Source organism: Phocoena phocoena, chromosome 1 (assembly GCF_963924675.1).
Source record: "Phocoena phocoena chromosome 1, mPhoPho1.1, whole genome shotgun sequence".
Taxonomy (NCBI): domain Eukaryota; kingdom Metazoa; phylum Chordata; class Mammalia; order Artiodactyla; family Phocoenidae; genus Phocoena; species Phocoena phocoena.
In genome coordinates, this window is record NC_089219.1 from 67,626,990 (window position 1) to 67,638,151 (window position 11,162).

Here is an 11,162-nt window from a genome sequence, read left to right on the forward strand (position 1 = left end):
TAGGGAGAAGGAGTGGCGCACGATAGGGAGAAGAATTGGTTTACGGGAACAAGTGAGGGGGTGGAAAGTCCCTAAAGGCCCCACAAAACCAGATGCGGACCTAGTATATTTCAACATGAGCAATTACCCGCCACCTCAGAGGATTCCAGGGGAGAATTCTCTGCTTATTCAATGCCATAATGCTATACATGACCCCTCTAGCCATAATGCTATACATGACCCCTCTAACACCTGCTCCCACTCTCTCCCCCCTTAAATGAGATGCCATCCTAGGGAGAGGAGGGAGAGCGCTCTGAACTGGGCTACATTTAAAGCTAAATTACTAGAAATTACCATATTTACCTGAGTTTACCTCAAGTTACAAGATACAGTTCTCTACTATGAGGTGGAAACAAGTGCTGGAAGTAGAAATTAAATTTTATTATGGAAAAATAAAGTGAGTTATCATCTTTTGCACGGCCTACTTGTTTGTGTCTGTGGAATTTGCACCTGCTACATATATAGGCCTAAAGACTACGTTGCTCCTTGAATAATTACAATATTCTAGTTTTGATACAGACCCCAAAAGACACAAAAATGCTAAAAATTAAGAATAAAATCATACCTAAGCAATATGTAATAGTGCCACAAGGGTTATATATGAGGTTATGGATGTCAGAGAAAAGTAAGTTTTTTATTCCATTGTAGATAATTAAGCAATAGTGATACAGCCATTCAATTTTCACTACTACTCTTCTAACGATAGCTATAAAGGACATCAAATATAATCTGTACAGTTTAAATATGTCAAATACCATTCGACTTCTATTCTAAGAACATAGAAATGGAATCTTCTAAAAACAAGTCAATTAAATGCTTTTGAAATTACTTGGACAAAGGATCCATTTTTACCCCCAAATGTTATTATCAGGGAAGAAAGTGCTTTTAAAAAATCCATTACATTATTCCAGCTGAGGGTTGTGAGTGAAGTGTAGTGATGATTTATTTTATTACAAAAAAAAAAGGCTTATAAAGAAAATCTAACTCCATTAAGAAAAGAAAAGCAGTATATTCCTTTAGTGCCAAACATTGTCAGATTTGATCAATTTAAGATGTATGCAATCCTGGCTTTCTCGGGCACCCTAATCACATTGCAGAGGTCAAGGTGGTGAGCATAACAAAACCTAGGTAATGAATACAGTCTGGCTCTGAACTTTTATCCAGCAATTCTGCTGGATAAAAAAAAAAATCTATCAGTGTTGCACCACAAAATATTCCAGGAGCCTCAGGTCTCTTCTACCTTTGTGTTAATTCCTTTACCAAACAGGAGACTTACGGAGAGGTTCAGGAAGTCTCTGTTCCCGGATATTTGCTTAATAGTCTTAGTCCTAGGGGCCTAGATCATCAATCTAAATGGGTCCCTTTTCTATTTCTGATGAATCCCTTCAGTTGATTATTACAGGAAACCTATAGTGGGTAGATGGATTGGTTCTACATCTAGATCCTTCCTAGAAGAGACAAAGTGTACTTATCCTAAAATGTAAAAGGCATTTCCACTTCAAAAATCCAAAAGAATACATACTCTGCTAATACAGAGTCATGATTTACCAAAGCCTGGGAAACATGCCTGCTGAGAGGGCTCTGCTTTTCCAGTGGCAGGAGTGAGGAGGGAGCCCTGTGCTCTCTGGAACTCATGGATCATCATCAGCAAATTCTCTTATTTTCTCAGTCCCTTCTCTCATCATTTCCTTCACCTTCTTGCTTCATTGTAAACCTGGCTCGTCCCTGGGATCCTCTACATACAAGCTGCTTTTCCTCCATTTACCTGGAAATATTGGGCCTTGCAGGTAAAATAAGATGTAAGATAGGTGTCCTCCTTACTTCACCTCCAGGTCATTCTCTTTCTTTCCTTTCTAAAATTCTCTGATTTTGAATCTCAAATCATCTGTCTATACTACACCTTACCTCTTCTTGTTGCAATCATCCACCAAATTTTAATTCCTGGCTTACATCACTCTCTTCAACACAATTACTGTCTTCACTCTCAGTCACTTCAAAATCCAGCGGATGATCTTTCCAGTAGTCTAGCCTCTCCTCCATGATTCTTTACCTCCTCTCCTCCATGATCTTGTCCATCACTTTACATCAGCCACTCATTCCTATGATATATCTTAGACCTTGTTATTACCAAAAATTGAAAACCTTCCATAATCTAAATTTCCAGCCTCTAACTTCCCACCACCACCTATTTTTCTAGCTCACTCTTTTAGAACCCTGTCTTCAAACATCTCTGATCATATCAAAACCAAAGATTCATTGATTCTATCACCTTCTCACTTTTCCTCACCTCCTCTCAAGTGCTCATGTCCCTCTTCAAATAATTTGACTTCCACATTCAGCCATTACAATCCAGGCTTCCCTGGTGGTGCAGTGGTTAAGAATCTGCCTGCCAATGCAGGGGACACGGGTTCGAGCCCTGGTCCAGGAAGATCCCACATGCTGTGGAGCAACAAAGCCCATGCGCCACAACTACTGAGCCTGTGCTCTAGAGCCCGCGAGCCACAACTACTGAGCCTGCATGCCACAACTACTGAAGCCCACTCACCTAGAGCCCATGTTCCATAACAAGAGAAGCCACTGCAATGAGAAGCCTGTGCACCACAGCAAAGAGTAGCCCCCGCTCAATGCAACTAGAGAAAGCCCGCACACAGCAACGAAGACCCAACACAGCCAAAAATAGATAAATTAATTAATTTTAAAAAATCATTACAATCCATTCTCTTACATTCATATTCACTTTGTCATATTCCAGCATACAGCATATATGCTTGCTTAAAGCCTAACCCCTGTTACAGCCAACTCTCCATTGACAACATGCTCAAAACTCAGTCTAATCCATCATCAAACATGTCTTCAGAATATACCCTGAATACAATTGATTTTTACCACCTCTGCCATCACACCCTGGTCCAAGCCACCATCACTCTCTCTCTCTTTCTCTCTCTCTCTCTCTCTCTCTCTCTCTCTCTCTCTCATTGTAATAACCCTCTAACTGGTTTTTCTGCCCCCTCTCTCTCTAAACTCTACTCTCCATGCAGTAGCCATAGTAAATCTGTTAACATGTAAGTCAGATCACATCACTCCTCTGCTAAAAACTCTAATCCCTTCCATCCCACCCAGAATAAAAGCCAATGTCCTTACAATGACTTACCAGGGCTTACCAACCAAATATTTGTACTAAGTAAATATTTGTTGAAAAAATGAATATTTGTGAATAGAGAACTATTCTAAAAATGTATCCATAGTATCTAAGGATGCCCTCTCTGTGCTTTCCTCCCTACAGCTAAGAGCTTCAGGCTCGAAGTGGGTTACACCTGGCATACCCTCCAGACCACTAGTGGAAACTTCTTAATTGTACTTGAACTCTGTGAGGTCAAGGACGAAGTGTTGGTTACTTTTATAACCTTACCCTTAACATGATGGCTGGCACAGAGTAGACTCATATATTTGTTGTGTTTACCACAAAATACCATACGTGAGGGAAGAAAGGTACATGTAGAATCAGTGAACCTGCCCAGGTGGCTTGAGAAATTCATTACCAATATGAAATAATTAGATTCCCTGCTGCCACTCATCCTAAAGGATACTGCCAAAACCTCTCACATGATAAAGTCCTTCATCAGAAATCAACAGCTGCAGTTTGGAGTGAGTTCCCATTTGGGATCCATGTCTGAAACCCAAGTTTGGCTTCTGTGTCCTTGATGTTTTAATCTATATGCGCTTCTTTCCCACTTGGCAGCACACAAGCTTCCTGTACTTCAATGTCATTTGCTTTAGAGGATAACTGCCTGCTGCTTTGGAATGGACCCAACAGACTCTCCAAAGTGACTTTCAACTCTGCTGTACACTCTGTATTGTAAGTCAAACCATCCTCAGTGAATTCCTCTCAAACATGATGGAATTTCATCCAGGTGTTATGGTATGCTATAGTATCACAGAGGCAAGCAGAGAGAAACTTTTATTTAAAATAAAAATATATATATGCTTCTGTATTTATAGATACTTCCTGGAAAGAAAAATAAGACACTATTAATGACAGTAACCCTCGGCAACAGCATAAAGTGTTAGCATAGAGGGTGAAAAAGCACAAATTTACTTTTTCACTTCTATACCTTTTGAGAATTTTAAATCTTGAGTCTATAAGTTTATGAGCTCAGAAACATCCTTCCCAGCTATGTTTAGGGATTGCTTCTGCTTACCGGCTTACATGTCCTTACAATCTGAGCTCCTCTCCTTCTTGTCCCGGAGCCCTTGCCTAGAGCTCTCTTCAATTTCAGAAGAAAGATTCTTTTTATTTTATATATTTTCAAAGTAGTTTAATCTAAGGGAGAAACAGGTTAAATCTTTATAGAAGATTTGCAAATGTACTTTGCTCTGTGTTGGCATGTCCAGTGGACTCATTCGAACCATTTCACAATAATATAAGAGCTAGTGTTTATTGAGCCTGGTCTAAATGCTTTACATGCATTAACTCATTGAAAGCTCTCCAGAACTCCTGATGATAGTACTAATTCTATCCACATTGTTCACATGAGGAAAGTAAAACACTGAGAGCTTGAGTAACTTGCCAAAGAGCTTAAGTAACTTGCTGGAAAGGGCAGAATCAAGATTCAAAACCTGGCAGTCAGACTCTAGAGTTGCCCTCTTAATCTATGCTCTTTGCATGCAAAAATTTAAAAGAGATTTTTCTATGAATTAAAAATGAAGAAATGTATGTATGCGACTTCCCTGGTAGTCCAGAGGTTAAGACTCCATGCTCCCAATGCAGGGAGCTGGAGTTCAATCCTTGGTCAGGGAACTAGATCCCGCATGCTGCAACTGAAAAAAGATCCCACATGCTGCAACTAAAGATCCCGCACGTCACAACGAAGATCCTGCATGACACAACAATGACCTTGCGAGCCGCAACTAAGACCCGGTGCAGCCAAATAAATAAATAAGTATTAGGTAAAGAAAAAAGAAATGTGTGTATGGATTTGATCTAGTTCACTGTAAGTTTTTCAAAGTAAAATTTTGGCTATCTAGTTTCTATTTGACATGTTATTTTATTATGAATTCCTTTCCTTTCCTCCTGCTTTATATTATACTTTATATATATATATATATATATATATATATATATATATATATAACATATATATACTTACTTTGGGGAAGTTTGTATACAAGTTACAGTATCTATGGGTCTGATAGAATTGGGGACTGCTGGCTAGGGCAATAGTTCCCAGTCTTTTGGATTTCAAAAAAAGATGGTAGTAGCTATAGTACAATGAAGATACTATGTTTAGTGGTCCCTTGACTAGTAGATTCTCTCACTGACCTTTCAAGATTAGAATGCAGTTGTAACTCAGTATCTGTTAAGGCTTCCGTTTTCCCTTGGGGATTTGTGGAAACTCGACGCCTTAATTTCAAGCTTTGTGTGAGTACAGGGCCCTTTCTATATCCTTCCTATGTCTCCACTCAGCTACTGCATTTGGGCACAAAGTTCAAGCCTATCAGTAATTTCCATGAAAGCAAAATAAAATAAAGAAGCAGTACTTTTACTGAAGATTTGGTGTCAGGCAAGTGGCATCTGTTGTCTGTCACCAGAAGTAGAAGTCCTAGCACTTCTGCCCACTGCATGTTATTATCAAAGTCTCCAAGGAAAACACAACACTGTCAAGCACTGGAAGGAACGATGCTTTACTCACGTAAAGAGACAGGGCAAGATCAGCTTCAGGAGTGCACAATGGTTTCCCATAGCCAGCGGGTCCCTCTCAGCAGCCTGCACGAACCCCTCTTGTGCAGCAACAGAAGGACCTCATCAGTTTCCTGCAGGGGACAGATATAGCAGTGGGGCTGGTCAGGTGTCATATGACACACACACACTAAACAGAACAAAAGAGTACACATTGGGTGTGAAACACGGAAAGATATTCCCACACAGGTGACAAGTCTAACACAGGCTGCAGGTGCACTTTATCTCTTGATAAGTAAATGTTCCAGGTCCCAGGCCCATTCTTATGCAACCAAGAAGAGACTGAAAGACTGTGTGCATGAGACTGCCTTTCCAAATATTTAGAAATATCATAGGGAAATGATCTAGAAAAGTACAGTGCAACAAAGTGCTAGGAGGCTGAGTGAGGAGGGATTAGAGCAGGAAGGCAAGGGTAAGAGGAAAAGGGTAAGAAAATGTGGTGAGAAAATGGGATATTAAAGTTAGAAATGCATTAGATCTTTTTCTTAATGTGACTTAAAATACCTAAAATGATGGATAAATATGACATCTATGGTTAATAATTTAAGTGGCTTAAATACTTTTTTAAAGCTGGAAATGCTAAAAATATTCCCTACATGAAACACAATGTGTCATCATTCATTGCATCTGAAAACATTGAGTTAGTAGCAAAATGTGGAGGAAAAAATATCCATTCCAAGGAAATTTCTAAATCAAACTGCAAAGATATCAACAGACAACGTTATTAGTTTAAAAATAATTATTGTCTATATTAAGCACGAAATTCAACCAGATTTTTAATTAAATAAATAACTTGCCAACTGTTGTAGTCAAGTATTTACATTTTTTTCTCAGCTTTTTTTTCCTTTACATCCTTACTGGAGTATAATTGTTTTATAATGGTGTGTTAGCTTCTGCTTTATAATGAAGTGAATCAGCTATACATTTACATATATCACCATATCTCCTCCCTCTTGCGTCTCCCTCCCACCCTCCCTCTCCCACCCCTCTAGGTGGTCACAAAGCACCAAGCTGATCTCCCTCTTATGTGGCTGCTTCCCACTAGCTATCTATTGTACATTTGGTAGTATATATAAGTCCATGCCACTCTCTCACTTTGTCCCAGCTTACCCTTCCCCCTCCCTGTGTCCTCAAGTCCATTCTCTACATCTGCGTCTTTATTCTTGTCCTGCCCCTAGGTTCTTCAGAAACTTTTTTTTTTTTTAATAACATGTATATGTGTTAGCATACAGTATTTGTTTTTCTCTTTCTTACTTCACTCTGTATGACAGACTCTAGATCCACCCACCTCACTACAATTAACTCAGTTTCATTCCTTTTATGAGTAAGATTCCATTGTAGATATGTGCCACATCTATTCATCTGTTGATGGACACTTAAGTTGCTTCCATGTCCTGGCTATTGTAAATAGAGCTGCAATGAACGTTGTGGTACATGACTCTTTTTGAATTATGGTTTTCTCAAGGTATATGCCCAGTAGTAGGATCGCTGTGTTGCATGGTAGTTCTATTTTGAGTTTTTAAGATCCCTCCATACCATTCTCTATAGTGGCTGTACCAATTCACATTCCCACCAACAGAGCAGGAGGGTTCCCTTTTCTCCACACCCTCTCCAGCATTAATTGTTTGTAGATTTTTTGATGATGGCCATTCTGACTGGTGTGAGGTGATATCTCATTGTAGTTTTGATTTGCATTTCTCTAATGATTAGTGATGTTGAGCATCCTTTCATCTGTTTGTTGGCAATCTGTATATCTTCTTTCGAGAAATGTTTATTTAGGTCTTCTGACCATTTTTGGATGGGGTTGTTTGTTTTTTTCATATTGAGCTGCATGAGTTGCTTGTAAATTTTGGAGATTAATCCTTTGTCAGTTGCTTCATTTGCAAATATTTTCTCCCAATCTGAGTGTTGTCTCTTCATCTTGTTTATGGTTTCCTTTGCTGTGCAAAAGCTATTACGTTTCATTACGTCCCATTTGTTTATTTTTGTTTTTATTTCCATTTCTCTAGGAGGTGGGTCAAAAAGGATCTTGCTGTGATTTATGTCATAGAGTGTTCTGCCTATGTTTTCTTCTAAGAGTTTTATAGTGTCTGGACTTACATTTAGGTCTTTTATCCATTTTGAGTTTATTTTTGTGTATGGTGTTAGGGAGTGTTCTAATTTCATTCTTTTACAGTAGTTGTCCAGTTTTCCCAGCACCAATTATTGAAGTGGCTATCTTTTCTCCATTGTATATTCTTTCCTCCTTTATCAAAAATAAGGTGACCCTACACACATGGGTTTATCTCTGGGCTTTCTACTGTTCCATTGATCTATATTTCTGTCCTTGTGCAGTACCATACTGTTGTGATTACTGTAGATTTGTAATATAGTCTGAAGTCCAGGAGCCTGATTCCTCCAGCTCTGTTATTCTTTCTCAAGATTGCTTTGGCTATTTGGGGTCTTTTGTGTTTCCATACAAATTGTGAAATTTTTTGTTTTAGTTCTGCGAAAAATGCCATTGGTAGTTTGATAGGGATTGCATTGAATCTGTAGATTGCTTTGGGTAGTAGAGTCATTTTCACAATGTTGATTCTTCCAATCCAAGAACATGGTATACCTCTCCATCTATTTGTATCATCTTTAATTTCTTTCATCAGTGTCTTATAGTTTTCTGCATACAGATCTTTTATCTCCTTAGGTAGGGTTATTCCTAGATATTTTATTCCTTTTGTTGCAATAGTAAATGGGAGTATTTCTTTAATCTCTCTTTCAGATTTTTCATCGTTAGTGTATAGGAATGCAAGAGATTTCTGTGCATTATTCTGAATTCTGCTACTTTACCAAATTCATTACTTAGCTCTAGTAGTTTTCTGGTAGCATCTCTATGTATAGTATCATGTCATCTGCAAACAGTGACAGCTTTACTTCTTTTCCAATTTGGATTCCTTTTATTTAGTTTTCTTCTCTGATTGCTGTGGCTAAGACTTCCAAAACTATGTTGAGTAATAGTGGTGAGAGTGGGCAACCTTGTCTTTTTTCCTGATCTTAGAGGAAATTGTTTTAGTTTTTCACCATGGAGAATGATGTTGGCTGTGGGCGGGTCATATATGGCCTGTATTATGTTGAGGTAAGTTCCCTCTACGCCTACTTTCTGGAGGGTTTTTATCATAAACAGGTGTTGAATTTTGTCAAAAGCTTTTTGTGCATCTATTGAGATGATTATATGGTTTTTCTCCTTCAATTTGTTAATATGGTTTATCACATTGATTGATTTGCATATATTGAAGAATCTTTGCATTGCTGGGATAAGCCACACTTGATCATGGTGTATGATCCTTTTAACGTGCTGTTGGATTCTGTTTGCTAGTATTTTGTTGAGGATTTTTGCATCTATGTTCATCAGTGGTATTGACCTGTAGTTTTCTTTCTTTGTGACATCTTAGTCTGGTTTTGGTATCAGGGTGATGGTGGCCTCACAGAATGAGTTTGGGAGTGTTCCTCCCTTTGCTATAATTTGGAAGAGTTTGAAAAGGATAGGAGTTAGCTCTTCTCTAAATGTTTGATAGAATTTGCCTGTGAAGCCATGGGCTTTTTTTTGTTGGAAGATTTTTAATCACAGTGTCAATTTCAGTGCTTCTGACTGGTCTGTTTATATTTTCTATTCCTGGTTCAGTCTCAGGAGGTTGTGCTTTTCTAAGAATTTGTCCATTTCTTCCAAGTTGTCCATATTATTGGCATAGAGTTGCTTGTAGTAATCTTTCATAGTCCTTTGTATTTCCGCAGTGCCAGTTGTTACTTCTCCTTTTTCATTTCTAATTCTGTTGAGTTGAGTTTTCTCTTTCTTTCTTAATGAGTCTAGCTAATGGTTTATCACTTTTGTTTATCTTCCCAAAGAACCAGCTTTTAGTTTTATTGATCTTTGCTATCATTTCCTTCATTTCTTTTTCATTTATTTCTTATCTGATCTTTATGATTTCTTTTCTTCTGTTAACTTTGGGGTTCTTTTGTTCTTCTTTCTCTAACTGCTTTAGGTGCAAGGTTAGGTTGTTTATTTGAGATGTTTCTTGTTTCTTAAGGTAGGATTGTATTGCTGTAAACTTCCCTCTTAGAACTTCTTTTGCTGCGTCTCATAGGTTTTGGGTCATTGTGTTTTCATTGTCATACGTTTCTAGGTATTTTTTGATTTCCTCTCTGATTTCTTCAGTGATCTCTTGGTTATTTAGTAGTTTATTGTTTAGCCTCAATGTGTTTGTATTTTTTACCATTTTTTTCCTGTAATTGATATCTAGTCTCATAGTGTTGTGATCACAAATGATATTTGATATGATTTCAATTTTCTTAAATTACCGAGGCTTGATTTGTTACCTAGATATGATCTATCCTGTAGAACGTTCCATGAGCACTCAAGAAGAAATTGTATTCTATTGTTTTTGGATGGAATGTCCTATAAATATCAATTAAGTCCATCTTGTTTAATATATCATTTAAAGCTTGTCTTTCCTTATTTATTTACATTTTGCTTTGTCTGTCCATTGGTGAAAGTGGAGTGTTAAAGTCCCCTACTATGACTGTGTTACTGTCAATTTCCCCTTTATGGCTGTTAGTATTTGCCTTATGTATTGAGGTGCTCCTATGTTGGGTGCATAAATATTTACAATTGTTATATCTTCTTCTTTGATTGATCCCTTGATCATTATGTAGTGTCCTTCTTGGTCTCTTCTAATAGTCTTTATTTTAAAGTCTATTTTGTCTGATATGGGAATTGCTACTCCAGCTTTCTTTTGGTTTCCATTGGCATGGAATATCTTTATCCATCCCTTCACTTTCAGTCTGTATGTGTCCCTAGGTCTGAAGTGGGTCTCTTGTAGACAGCATATATACAGGTCTTTTTTTTTTTATCTATTCAACCAGTCTATGTCTTTTGGGTAGAGCATTTAATCCTTGTACACTTAAAGTAATTATCAAGGAGAGTGGGAAGATGGCAGAAGTGTAAGACACAGAGATCACCTTCATCCCCACAGATACATCAGAAATACATCTACACATGGAGCAACTCCTACAGAACACCTGCTGAATGCTGGCAGAAGACCTCAGACCTCCCAAAAGGCAAGAAACTCCCCACGTACCAGGGTAAGGCAAAAGAAAAAAGAATAAACAGAGACAAAAGAATAGGGACGGGACCTGCACCAGTGGGAGGGAGCCATGAAGGAAGAAAGGTTTCCACACACTAGAAGCCCCTTCGCGGGCGGAGACTGTGGGTGGCGGAGATGGGGAGCTTCGGAGCCGCAGAGAAGAGCACAGCCACAGGGGTGCGGAGGGCAAAGTGGAGAGATTCCCGCACAGAGGATCGGTGGTGACCAACACTCACCAGCCCGAGAGGCTTGTCTGCTCACCCGCAGGGGTA